The following is a 13,107-nucleotide window of genomic DNA, read 5'->3' as shown; positions in this document are numbered from 1 at the left end:
GATCCTCCCGGTTATGGATCGTTCGTTATGTTTTGTTCGTTGTGGAGAGAGAGCGAGAGAGGACGGAGAAGAATGAAAGGACGCGTCCAGGTCATCGGGACGCATCGCATGCTGTCTGGCTTTGCTCCTTGGACCTTTCCACACGTGTCCTGCATGTGACCAAAAGCCGAGATTGATGAAGATTGATGTTGCATTAGCCTTGCCGAGGCAGGGTTGTTTCGTTTGAAGGGATTCCTCGATTTTACCTGCTTATTAAACGGCATGGAAGAGGAATAAAAAAGGCATTTTTAAAACAAAGAAGTTGAAGCAAATTAAAATTCAAATGTTTGATGGATTCTTGCTATTAAAGTTGAGGATTTAAATGCAAATAGCCTTTAACATCAGCTTTAATTCCTACGTTGATTGAATCAATGAAGAGCAATATACTTTTATTTTTAATTATTTTATTATTTATTTTAATTAACCTCATCGTACACCTTTACCACACTATTAGGTGTACAAACAAGTTCAAATCGTTTTCAATTAAACATTTTCGCTTTTATGTATACTTTCGCTATTTATTAATGCTCGAAAGTATTTTCAATCGTTTTTCATCATTTTTCCCAACTTTAAGGTAAATTTAGGATTGTTTTTGATTCACTTTATCGTGATAGTAGAATTGCTGTTCGAGCTGATCATAAAAGGGCCCATTTTTAATGTCTCTGAGTACGTTTCTTATGCGTTCCTTGGGAGCATTTGATCATAAGTGAACAAAAACTCGCGACTTCACATCATATAGAACCCAATAATGTACCTTGTGGATGGTTTCCACTACTTTAAATCGACAGGGCTTGCTGAAGTAGAGCAAGCGTTTCTGCAAGTTATGGATGCGGTTATGCAGAAATTTCATCGTAATTCATGTCTAGTTGTCCCTACTATTTTTTTAAGGAAAACACTGGACTTGTGTTTTAAATCTAACCCTTTGAATCGTAATCTAACCCCACTTTGAAACCCTGGAAACAACTCTCAACAAGTCGTATTTTAATGGATTATGATAACCATGCTACAATTAAGAATGATTACCATAAACCATTCGTTGACGACGGTTATTGGTAGCCGTTTTATGGATATTGCCAGGAATGAAGTAAAACTTCTCAAAAAAACACTGTTTTTGTGAAGATAATGTTGCGAAATGACAGATAGTTGAGGATAGTGTTTTGCTGTTTTGATTTTATCATTTTTTTTTGTATCATTTTAATTGTGTCCAACAATATCCGAATTGATTAAGAGTAATTGATGTTCATTTCTTAAATCAAGCTTACACTTACGCCCAACAGATTGCCTATAGCAGCTTGATATAAAACAAATATTATCCCCACAAAACAATCAAATCAATTGATTCCAAAAGGCGCAGAAAGCATTCAACCGCCATTCCGAAAGGATTCGCTGATTAAATAAACAGCCATTTAGCACGTATGCTCGCGCTCACGGAAATAAAACGCTTTATTTGCTTACCGCTACGAACCGTGTTTGCAGGATCGCATGATCATAGCCAAGATCAGTCTATTCTTGACTCCCTTCTCGGCCTTTAAACAATTCCCGGGTCAGCTGTGTATTGACCGCTCCCAGCCAAAGTGAACCTTTCGGTGTGGTGGCTAATGGGAAATAAATAAACCGGACACGTCATAACAGCGCGCGCATCCTGCCTAGCGCGTCCCGGCTCTTCCAGCTCCTCTTCTGCTCCATGCCGGACACCGTCTCAAGCTGAATTCAATTAACAATTTAAATTACACATTATCGAGACACAGACACACACATGCAAACCGAGAAACTCATCGTTTCACGGCATATACTGGTCTGGTGGCCCTTGCGGCAGAATGTAACGCCCTGTCACGCGTCATTGTGAGGCTTCGCCGGTTTACATATGCGCGACATGTTGTGAACACTACCGGGCAAATTCACCAAAGACAAAGGTTGGAAGAGTTGGACGGGAGGCGGGACGGGTTCCTTCCATCAAAACTGACCGTCGGGCTGTTTGATGGGGTGGAAAATACTTCAGAACGGTCGAGCGGTTCAGAATGGCCATTTTCTTAGCGTAGAATGTTTGAGCCTCGGCCAACCCATCTCCTCACACTTTTATGACCATCTCGTGGTGCGAGAGGACGCGGAGCGAAGAAGGGGCTTATGTGTTTGGTCACATCCGCGATTGCGGCCCGATGCACCCCCCCTTGGGGCGACGGGGACGGGGTTAGTCTAATGAACCAATAAGAATTCTGACCGGGTGGAAAGTCCATCGCGCGAATGACGGCGGCCGGACGATCGGATTACGCCGCTCAATGTGCGTGCTTTGGAGATTGGGAGAATGTATCTTTATATACTTTTTTTCCTTATTTTTTTTCGATCGAAAGATTCTTCGAACTAACCCCGCCGGGTGCTGACCAGAATCGTAAACGAAGCGGAACGTGTGGTGCGTACAGGTGAGTGTTTGTTTTATGGTTATTCTATGTTGCGGGGTTTTTTTTGTTTTTGTTTTTAGAATGGAAGTATGCCGAGAATGGGGAATCGCGTTTGCTCGCAATCAAATAAAATGTTACATTCTATGTGAAGCAGACCTTAAACGCAGAAAAAAAGCATCATAAAAACGACAAACTTTTCTGGTTAGGTAATCATTTTAGAAGACTTCAAATTCCTTTCCAACTAGCGCGTGTAGAACAAATCGCTTTTCAAAATCGTTAATTGAATGGAATTGAATTCACATTCTAATTATTTGTTTTATTTGCACTTTATTAAGGCTTTTGATTTATTGTCTCTAATATTTGTTGTTTATAATGCTTGAAGCAAATGGCACAAACAGTCAAGAATTTATTCCAGCAGCCAAGTGACATAGACAAGTCTAGAACGGCAGCGCCCAATACGTAAAATATGGAAATTTGATGCTATGGAAATTGTTTATGAGTTGTTTAAAATAGGTGGTTTTTGGAGAATTGCATTGAACTGTTAGATTAATGCAATATTTTGCAATGAGGGAAAGGACCTCAACTAAAGAATTATTTATTTGATTTAAAAAAAGATTAATTTATTTTTAAAGTATCGTCTTCAATTGGTATAACTTTGGTCTGTTTATATCATGTTACAGTCGACACAGCTAATTTTCGTCTCTAAATCGCCACGTTTTGTCTGTAAAGCATAAACGTTGGACAGTTTGTTTAAAATATTCCTATAAGGCAGCAAGTCTCTGCCTCTTTGTCATACATTTTCGTCTCTGATGCATCGACATTTGACTGTTGTTTACTTAGCTTCCAAAAATGAGTGTCTCAAAGTTATTTAATTCAAGTTATAAAATTAATAATTTCATAGCAATTAAATGGCAAGTCATTAAAATAAATACGATAAAATCACCAATGCAACATAATAGTAGTATCATTAAACTAACCCGATTGTCCGATCTGTATTAACTAAAGTATTGACTTTAGGAGGCGACAGTGTAGCTCTAATGAACCTTTGTTGCCCATGTCTCGAATGTCTATGATTGAATTGATTTAGATCTAGAAAAAATTAATTTAAAAAATGTAAATAAATAACTAAAAATTAAGTTAATAAATAAAAAATATAAAAATATAAAGAAAAAATTATAACATAAGAATAAACACATGCACAGATAAATAAATACAGAATAGACTTATCACAATTCATCCTGGAGTCAAAATTTGTTAACTCGTTAACTGTTAACTAAATTTCAAAAATAGGTACGTCAAAGGCTGTCTGATGTAAATGCCATAGAACCAAAATTTTCGCGGAAATGACCTAATTTTCAATAAGAACAATGATTTTCACATTTTATTTCAAACTTATTGGTTTACCTTTTCATAAAATTTGACCTTTAAACTCCTTTAATACTTTTCCTAGACCCATAACAGTCTTTAGCATAGTTGTAGCGTTGAATTACTTTAATCCTTGTATAGAGACACCACCAATTAGAAACATGTTATTAAAAAATATATAAAAGCTGACAGTAAAAGATTTTCAGCTCAAATTGCGTCAAAATACTCTCCGTGGTATGTATGGAGTAATCGTGAAGGAGTAGGTTAATGCAATATATTTCAGTTCTCACTCGTTAGTAAACTGTATTTTAGTCCTAAAAATGACTTCCAGCACAGTGACGTTAATGCACGATAATTTCCAACACAATGGAACCGATCCAATTGGTTATTGACTGCATTGTAATAAGCTTGTATTACAGTCCCCTTTACAAAACATCGCTTTATTTTGCTTCTAAAAGCCATTTAATTAGGTCCACTTACAAGCCGACCAATTGGCACTCTAATTGTGCCAACCAACAGCAAAGAAGCAATCTCTTTCAAGTTATGCTTGTGCTTTCAATTACGCGTTACGGCTCGGCAAGTTTCCATCACCCACCACCATCCAACCAACCGACCAACGGAGAGAAGAAAAAAAACCCCGGTAAAGTTCCAAACCCGTGATGGTGCCATAATTAAACCAACCGAAAGGCTAAGCTAGTTGAGATCTGGTACTAAGCTCGCTCAACACGCGGAATCCATGCGCTTGTGTGTGTGAATACATGTGTACCGTCAGGCGTGTTTTGCATACCCGGCCAAGCGCGCAAATGATCGCGCAATCGTTTCCGCCGCCGACGACACTGTGGTGTTGCATTTCTGGTACCGTTTCGGCTTTAATCGAAGCTGACAGTTCCGAGTGAACTAAAGCCACGCGGTTCGCCCACCTAATCCACCTCAAACACACACACGCTGGTCGATTAGCGCAGTGTTCCGGAATGCGATTTGACGCCCGTACCTTTCTAAGCGGAAGTTCCTGAGCAGCAAAACAGGAAGCGTGAGCCTGGCTGAGCTTTAATGTGCAATCGTACCCAACTCCTTTCTAAATTGAGCACAGACCGAAATGAAGAAATGAAGCAATAATGAAGGGAAATTAATGAATAATTGTAAAGGCCTTGAGAAAGCTGTTAGGAATGCAATAATAGAAACATTAATTGGAAAATAGAAAACATAATTAGAATAGTCAATAACATGAATAGAAAAACTTAGACGAAATATAGAAAATAATAGCAAAGGCTTCAAACTAAACTAAATAAGAAAAAGTACATGAGACAATTAAAGAAGATAATGAAAAATCTTCTTAAGATAAACTAAGAAAAGAAGATAAGACTCTTTGCTCAAAGCTCTACAATATGAAAATGAAACAAAAAAAACAAATATGTAAGTCATTTTTTGAATCATCAAACTATCATAATTGACTGTTTATTTACTTCAAAACAGTTAGCAGAAATATAACAAAAGAAAACAACAAACAATATGAAAAAGGAACTAAAACACCAATACAAAAAAAAACAACAACACAATGCAATAAGCACAAACAATTCATCATCAATGATTGAAGACAGCATTTATGTAACACATTGGAAAAAATAGGAACAAAAAAACCCCAAAACGCGTGCACACTTTAATGAAGTTTAGCCAGCAGCGCGACACAGCTAAAAGTGAGAGTGACAAATCGCTTATGACAGCATAATGGCATAATTGAGGACCCATTTTTTTCTCACTCTACCACACCTTTTTTCCTCCATCCCTTGACATTTGCAACAACGCCAAGTGATGCGTGTGTGATACAAATCGTACGCGAAGCGTATGAATTGACAGGAAATATTACCGCACACACGCACAAAACGCCATCGAATGGGCAACCTCCTCCTAGACCCTAGAGTTTCATTTTGTTAAAGCCCCCCAGGTTTCCGAAGGGGCGGAGGTGCTTAAACACTTGGCACGTCACTTCCCCCAATCAGAGAAAAGGGTTGCGCTCTTGGGCCCAGAGTGTTGCGTGTTTAAAGTCCGCAGAGTACGAGAACAGCAAAAAAAAAATCCACGCGGTGTGTGATTATGTTTAAATACGAAACAATGATCACAAACCCCAAGTGAGGCTCGAGGCGGTTGGGATTGACGGGTCTTTTTTTCCGTTGTCCAAGAGTCCAAATAAACGACGACTCTCCTCTATCCGTTGTGTGTAAGCCAAACACCTTCTTCATCATTCTCAACATCGGCAGACATCATCAAAAAGGTGATATGTTTGAACGACCTTTACCAAGGTGCTTTCGCAAAACACGCCAGTCCCGCGCCAGTCGGGGTATCGTCCGTAATCGTTTTTTTTTGTATTGTTGCCAGTTCTCTGTCCATCGCACTGGAAGCTGAAGATGAGTTTTGTGCGAGATCTTGGGATCTCGCGACGCGGCATGGGAATTTACATCTTTTTATAGCGGAAGATCGCACAGAATGTGTTTGTGCTGTGTAGGGGGTAAACACATCTTAGCAAGCCACAGTCAACAGACGCCCGGTATCGGGATACAAAGAGAATCGTTCTGTACTTCAATGTGCGCGCGCAAAACAAAAACACAAGGTAAACAGTGCAAAAATGTCAAACAAAACCGCGCTCGCACCGCGTCTGACAGCTCAGCTGATCGCGCTTGCGACGATCACTCTCATCTGCCGGCCTGAACATCCCGGAAACGGTTAACACATACACACGCACACGGTTGAGTACGGATCCGGGTTTTCGTGGCACGCTAAGCCATTGGGCTATGGACACAATCTCGGACGTGTTACTGTGTTTACTCGTGTTACGCGGCTTTGTCTTGTGGTCATAAATTCCACCCTCACGGGCTCCTATCGTTCTTTGAGACGTTTGAACATGACTTGGGCAAATATTTTACGGGGAATTTAAGTGTGGTGCAGATGTACGGTGTGATATATTCGTCGGTATAGGTAATCCATACGATCGTCAGCAAACGGGTTTTTGTACAAAAAATGGCATTTCAAAAAGGTATTTTTGGGAGAATTCCATTTCCAAGCGTTTTTTTACTGTTATATTTAAATTTTTAAATTCTATGATTGACTGGCTTGCCAACAGACAACATATTTAAGAAATTCAAAAGTAGTTAAAAGTTGTTCTCTGGATAAATTTTCAACTAATGATCAAACAAGCAATCAATAGTCGTTATGTTTATATATTATTAAATTATATATATTATACTTTTTTCAGTTATCAGGTTAATTGATGATTGTTTCGCGCTCCAGAACAATCTCAACCTATTCAGCAATTGGGTGTGTGGCAAACCAACTAAGCCTCTGTGTGGATAAATACATCGCGATTACATTCAGCAGGAAACGAAACCCTTTAAACTTTTATTACTCTTTACACAGTTACAAGTTGTCTCGCAGGTCATCAGTCAGGGATCTTGGTGTGATCCTTGATTCATCACTATCCTTCTATCACTCTGTAATTTGCAAGGTCAAGAGGATGTTAGGATTTATAATCAGGCAAACTCTTGAGATAAAAGATCCAATATGTCTGAAATCATTTTATTCCGCATTACTACGTTCCATCCTAGAGTCTAACTCAGTTCTTTTCAACTCATACTGTCACGTGTGGACGGCTATATAAGTAAGTGTCCCAGCAAATCTATGCAAGATACTAAATGACAAATAAACAAATAATACCTTTCTAAAGGTATTACAGTCTGTTAATGGCTATATTAAACCTATATGCTCGTCCTGTGTTCAAGTCCCCACGTGGGCGCTTTATGCTCCATACTCAATATAAAGTCTTTAAGTCGTTACATATTGGAACAAACTCAACAAACTATGCAAAAAGTGTACATTTGTTGGATAAAACCCACAGAAATACTTACAGCCGTATTTTTTTTTAAATTGATTTCAAATTTTTAGAATGCTTCCCACATATTTGTTGGATTTGTCCCATGATTTCTTGGACAATTCCCAGAATCTGAGGATCATTTGTATCGATTATCGATGGGACGATGCCAAGAACCAAAAAATCGTAGAAAACCCAGTGTAAAAAAACAGTTACTGTACCATTTAAATCCTCAAATTTTACAAGACTTTAAGTAATAATCAGTTTCAGTGATAATTATCATTATGTTCTCTGATTAACTTATTTAAGAAAAGTAGCTGCATCATTTATGTATAATTATGGTAATTCTATTTGTACATTAACATTAAATTTAAAATTGTATAAAAATGACGATTTACAAAAAAAAATGTTGGAAAATCAAATGCTAATTGAAATTATTGATATTTTTATTTTCCAATTGACACACATTTACACATAAACTTGTAAAGAAAAACTCTTGCTACCACGAAGCAAGACTCAAACGACAGATCATCAAATAGACAAAAAAAACCATTCACACATTTCGATTACGACGTGTCTTTCCAACCACAAAATGAAATGCTTTCATCTTGTCACCGTGTGGTGTGGCGGTGGTGGCGTTTGCCACTTCCGATTTCGATTTTTGAAACGTTAAAAATGGGCCATTGTTCCAACCGGCACAGCACAGTACCACAAACACGACGACACACACACGCACACGACTCAAAAATGTATAACGAGACGCGGAAAAGCTGTTACTACCATTGGCTTTTTAGGTGCGTTGTTACGCTTTTGTTTGCGATCGCACAACGATCGCGAAGTACGGAAGGAGGAAGCCTGCCAGCCAGACCGCCCGGGTGGGCATTTGACAGGAAACCTTCCTCCTCCGCCGCCCTCACATTACAATGTAATTTAGTGTGTTTGGTGTCGGCGCGAAAACCGGAACAAACGATACACACACACACCATTTGGTAACACACATGACCCACTTCCGGACCGCTCCGTCCGTTATTGTACTGGGGCATGCTCGGCGTGTCCGCATGCCGTGTCGTACGTGCGGAGTATTGGGCCAGTGTAAGGCGGAAAATGATAACAAAAGAAAAATGCCACCCACACTCTCCCATATGCGCACCAGCCCACCTCTCCCATTGGGCAGCAGGGCAAGTAGTGAAAGTGGTGAAAAATGGTATGATTGATCGTGAACGGTAGTGGTCAAGTGGTTCCACTGAGTGCGCATCTCCACACAGTACAGCACATACACGTATACGCGACGACCATGCGCCCTCTGTTCATCTAATTGGGTGAACAACAAATGCTCAATTTGGACACATGATGCCCGGTGGAAGCGAAATGGAAATTGGATGGTTCTGAAAAGAGACTGTTTTCATTTTTTCTTCCACTGCCGTGGGACAGCTGAATAGGGCTTGATGCTTGAATGTCGCTTTTGGCTCACCGCTTCAGCACGGTTGAGCAAGGGAAGAGCGGAGAAGGAAGGGGAAGTTAAATTGAATTAAAAGTGTCATTGTGGTGCCGCCAAAGTAAATCTCTCGGCAAGCGGGAAAATTTTACATTGTCCGTTAACTGCTTCTGTTTGGTGGTTTGCTGCTCATTATGGAAGTCTTATACGAATTAACTCTATTGAATTGGTTTGTTTTGATTTATTTTGGCTTATTTTAACTTAGTTAATGCTTATGGTATGTTTGTTAAGAGTTTAGATTTCATTAGTTATAGATTTTTTTGTTGCTGTTTCAAGTTAAATTAACGAAATATATTCCAATTCAACTATATTTTAATTTTTTCCCTGTATACCTTTTAGTGCTTATATTTAACAATGATTATCATAGTTTAATCTAAATTGCAATTGTATATTACATGTAATTTGTTATATTTTAGTATTATACAAACATTTGTCGAAATAAGCTTTGAATTTTCCTGTTTAACATTATTGAAAAAATAATAAATCATTAAAAGAAAGTAAAAATCTCCGTTGTACGTGAAGAACAAAGAGTTTAAAAAAAATCAAAAAGTAGATTTATTCCTGCCGAAACCCGGGATTGAACCGGGGACCTTTAGATCTTCAGTCTAACGCTCTCCCAACTGAGCTATTTCGGCTGGTTGACGAAGAGACGCGGGGATTGAAACAGGTTATGGCACACTGCGCTGCGTAACCGAGCTCTTATCGCGCTTCGCTCGCTTGGCGTTGGTTTGGCTTGTGTGGTTAATTTTAGCTTTTTCGGCTTTCTTTTAGATTTTAAAACGCAGTTAAAGCGTAGCAAAGGTATAATAGCATTGAACAATGGAGTTGATCATTTGCACTTGTTTTTCTATGTTTTCGGCTATAAATAGAACACATATTTTGATCTATTATTACTATCATTAAACGATGAAAAATATTGAAACGGAATGCGATTATTTATCATGCTGGTGTATTTTGTAACTTAATGTTTAAGATAAGGGATATAAATAAGATAAGTAGCATTCATAGACTTATCTAGCAGTCTTTCATCAGGGTTTCATAAAATCAGCTTAAAATGCTTCTAATGCTATTTACAAAGAAAATCACTCTTAATTAACGCAATGTAATCCTCCAATCAAATGTAATTGGTTATATATTTGCTTCAATTTAAAAGTGATCCAAACCAGTTTGGTGCCTATATTAGTTCTGTCTAGAAAAGATGGATTTACTAATCTAAAAAATCGGCTTTTCCCGTCCTCATCAATTGATTGAACGGCTCTAACGGTTCTGTGGATAACCTAATCTGTGTGAAAAAGTTCCACTTTCCCTGTGGAACGCCACCAGCATAAATGTGAGTGTGTATTTTTATTAACCGTTACTAAAAGCAAAACCGGCATAACCGAACCGACCGAGCACGCGCACAACCGGTGGCCCTTGCCGCTGAAAGTAGTGCGACTTTGTTTTTAAAAAGCCGAAAATCCTTCAGCAACACCGGAAGGGTGCGATGCGCGGACCCTCAAGCGTTCTATACCGATAGGGGCGCGCCTCAGTTCCCTCCACACAGACTATAAAGTTCTCGAGTGTTTTTCAAAAAGGGAATTGGCTCTAAACGCGTGCTGGTCACGTGTGAACGCTTTTGTCGCGCTTTCCCCACGATCGCGCTTTCCCCACGACGACCCTGCCGGAGGAATCTTTCAAACGCTCAGGACCCCTCGCACTGCAGCAGAAATGCATCTCGCACCGGTTTATGCGGGCTACTCATTTATTTATTACCGCAACCATCAAGGACCGCGGCAAACCCTCACGCGATGAAGCATCAAATCTGAAGCGGGAGATCCTTCCTCAAAACGGATCTACGGCAGTTGGGTTGCTTTTCGAGTGGTTTTTCGGGAAATTCGTTACCTGTCCCATATGCTGCGAGGCGGTTGGGTGGGATAGTTGATTTTCCCACTTTTCATCAATTGACAGTCAATTCGGGATCCTGCTCTACCCTCCCATCTCTACGTTTTGTTCGACACACGGGATATGGATAGCTTTACTGCAAAAGGGGGAAGTATTCGAGGTTCTCCCGAAGAGGGGAGAGGGTTTTGTTGTGAACGAGTCGCGGTGGCACTGTTGACATGCCGGTACATAAGGGTCACAATTAGCGCATTAAGTGAGGTTTTCTTTTTGCTTTGCTGCCGGTATAATAAACTAACTAAACGAGCCCCCTGGTCCCCTAATTGATGGATGAGTAGATATGTTTTGTAGGGGATGCAAAGAAGGGACGTTTGTAATGCAACCTTCATTATTATCAAATGATATAATAATGCTCTCGTGATAGTTTGCCTTTGAGTTTTGGGAAAGCAACGTTGGAGTGGGAAAAGGCGTTACATTTTTTGTATTTCTCATACGTGTTTTTGAATTTGAATTTCTAATAAAGTTCAGTATTTTTGTCAGCTCTCAGTTAATGCTTATATTGGATGAATATTATAAGGAAATAGTCAAAACAAAATTTTAATATTTCATGAAGCAACTAAGTCCATTTAGTTGTACTTTAGCTTCCAAGCTCAATTAATTGCTCTCTAAATGTGTACTTGAGTACCAAATAACTTCAATGGTTTCACTCCCTCCTGAAATTCTATAGTAGTTAAAGAATTGATCTCGTGATCGTGTACCGCTAGTTAAATTTCCATCTCTATTAAGTCTAATAATAAATAAAATTCGCATGAAGCAGGTTCAATAAAGCAAACATGTTCTGACGGAACAGAAACCAAGTTATTTTCCTGGACCGAGTTCAGGAAAGCCTTTGCAAGGGAACCGAATGTAGCATGAAATACCATAATTGAAACTAGAACAAGAGCAACGACTAAAATGTTAAACTAGCTCCTCTTTTTAAGGCATAAAATCACTCTGAATGCTATAAATTATAACATTGCAACAATAAAACTCAAGGCTCTATTGCAAACCTCAGCCTAATTCGTTCATTCGTGATTGTCAAAACATTCTCTTTCACCGCTCCTGAAGGACACCAGACCAGCATGACGTCTGGGTGATGCTCTCTGCCTGATCTAATGATAATCAGCCTCAACGTGATGATTGATTCTAGAAGGCGCTAAAACCCCCGCAACCAACGCTCCAAAAACGTGTCAAGTGGAAAGATGTGCTATTAACCTAAGCACACTGAGCAAAACACCGCTGCTTCGAGCGAGGATCAGATCTAGCATTGTGTAGGTGTAGATGATCTAGCCACGACTTGGAGCCCCCCTCGCACAACACCTAGACAATCGTGTGCAGCAAAAGAATTGGTTTCTTTTGCGCTCTTAGGAGCAAACCCGGAGATTTCCGACACACCAGTGATTGATGGACTTTGACTTAATTCGCTCATTCTGATCGACGTTGCGCACTCTACAAGCGGATAGAGGAACGTTCGTCAACTAATCGATCGAGTTAAACCTAAACCTCTTCCTGCTCTCAAGCAAACCCTGTCGACTGGCGGGCTGGCTAGATGCTTTCAACTTGTTGTTTCAAGATCAACCGAAACCGATTTCGTGTGGCTTAGGTTAGTTAGAGACAAAAGCCCCTAACAGGCTCGTCCTGACACGGCTTCACCGAACGACAGATTTCGACAACGTTTTAATGCGGCGAGGCCAGTTTTCGCTTGCCAAATAGTCACCAGACTTGGCGAGAGGTGAAGATTTCTCACTGTCAACTGAACGACGCAGCACATCCGCGTGGATCCGCCGGGAGGAACGCTGTTGATGAGAAGATGTTAAATTTTTCGAACCGCCGTTTGCTTGAGCTGACTTTAAATGATGCCTAGATACGTGCTAGGAACTGGTTTTGACAGTCATTCTGAATGGAAAGAGACATCACGTCTCGTTCGCGATCGCGATCGTAAGGTTTATTGCCTATTTTGCGTACTTGCTTGTTCTGAGCAGAGAATTGTTGGACTTGGAAAACTTCTAAATTGTTTAATTAAACTGAATTGTAGT

At 39.7% G+C, this 13,107-nt stretch overlaps 1 non-coding gene across 1 annotated transcript; it reads right to left on the bottom strand.

Moving 5' to 3' along the window:
• Positions 1 to 9,716: 9,716 nt before the first annotated feature.
• Positions 9,717 to 9,789, bottom strand: Trnaf-gaa (transfer RNA phenylalanine (anticodon GAA)). Its single transcript has one exon. It is a non-coding gene; the product is annotated as a tRNA-Phe (tRNA).
• Between the last annotated feature and the right edge of the window lie 3,318 nt (positions 9,790 to 13,107).

The sequence above is a fragment of the Anopheles coluzzii genome, chromosome 3 (genome assembly GCF_943734685.1).
Source record: "Anopheles coluzzii chromosome 3, AcolN3, whole genome shotgun sequence".
Taxonomy (NCBI): Eukaryota; Metazoa; Arthropoda; class Insecta; order Diptera; family Culicidae; genus Anopheles; species Anopheles coluzzii.
This window is presented reverse-complemented; position numbering and strand designations above follow the sequence as displayed.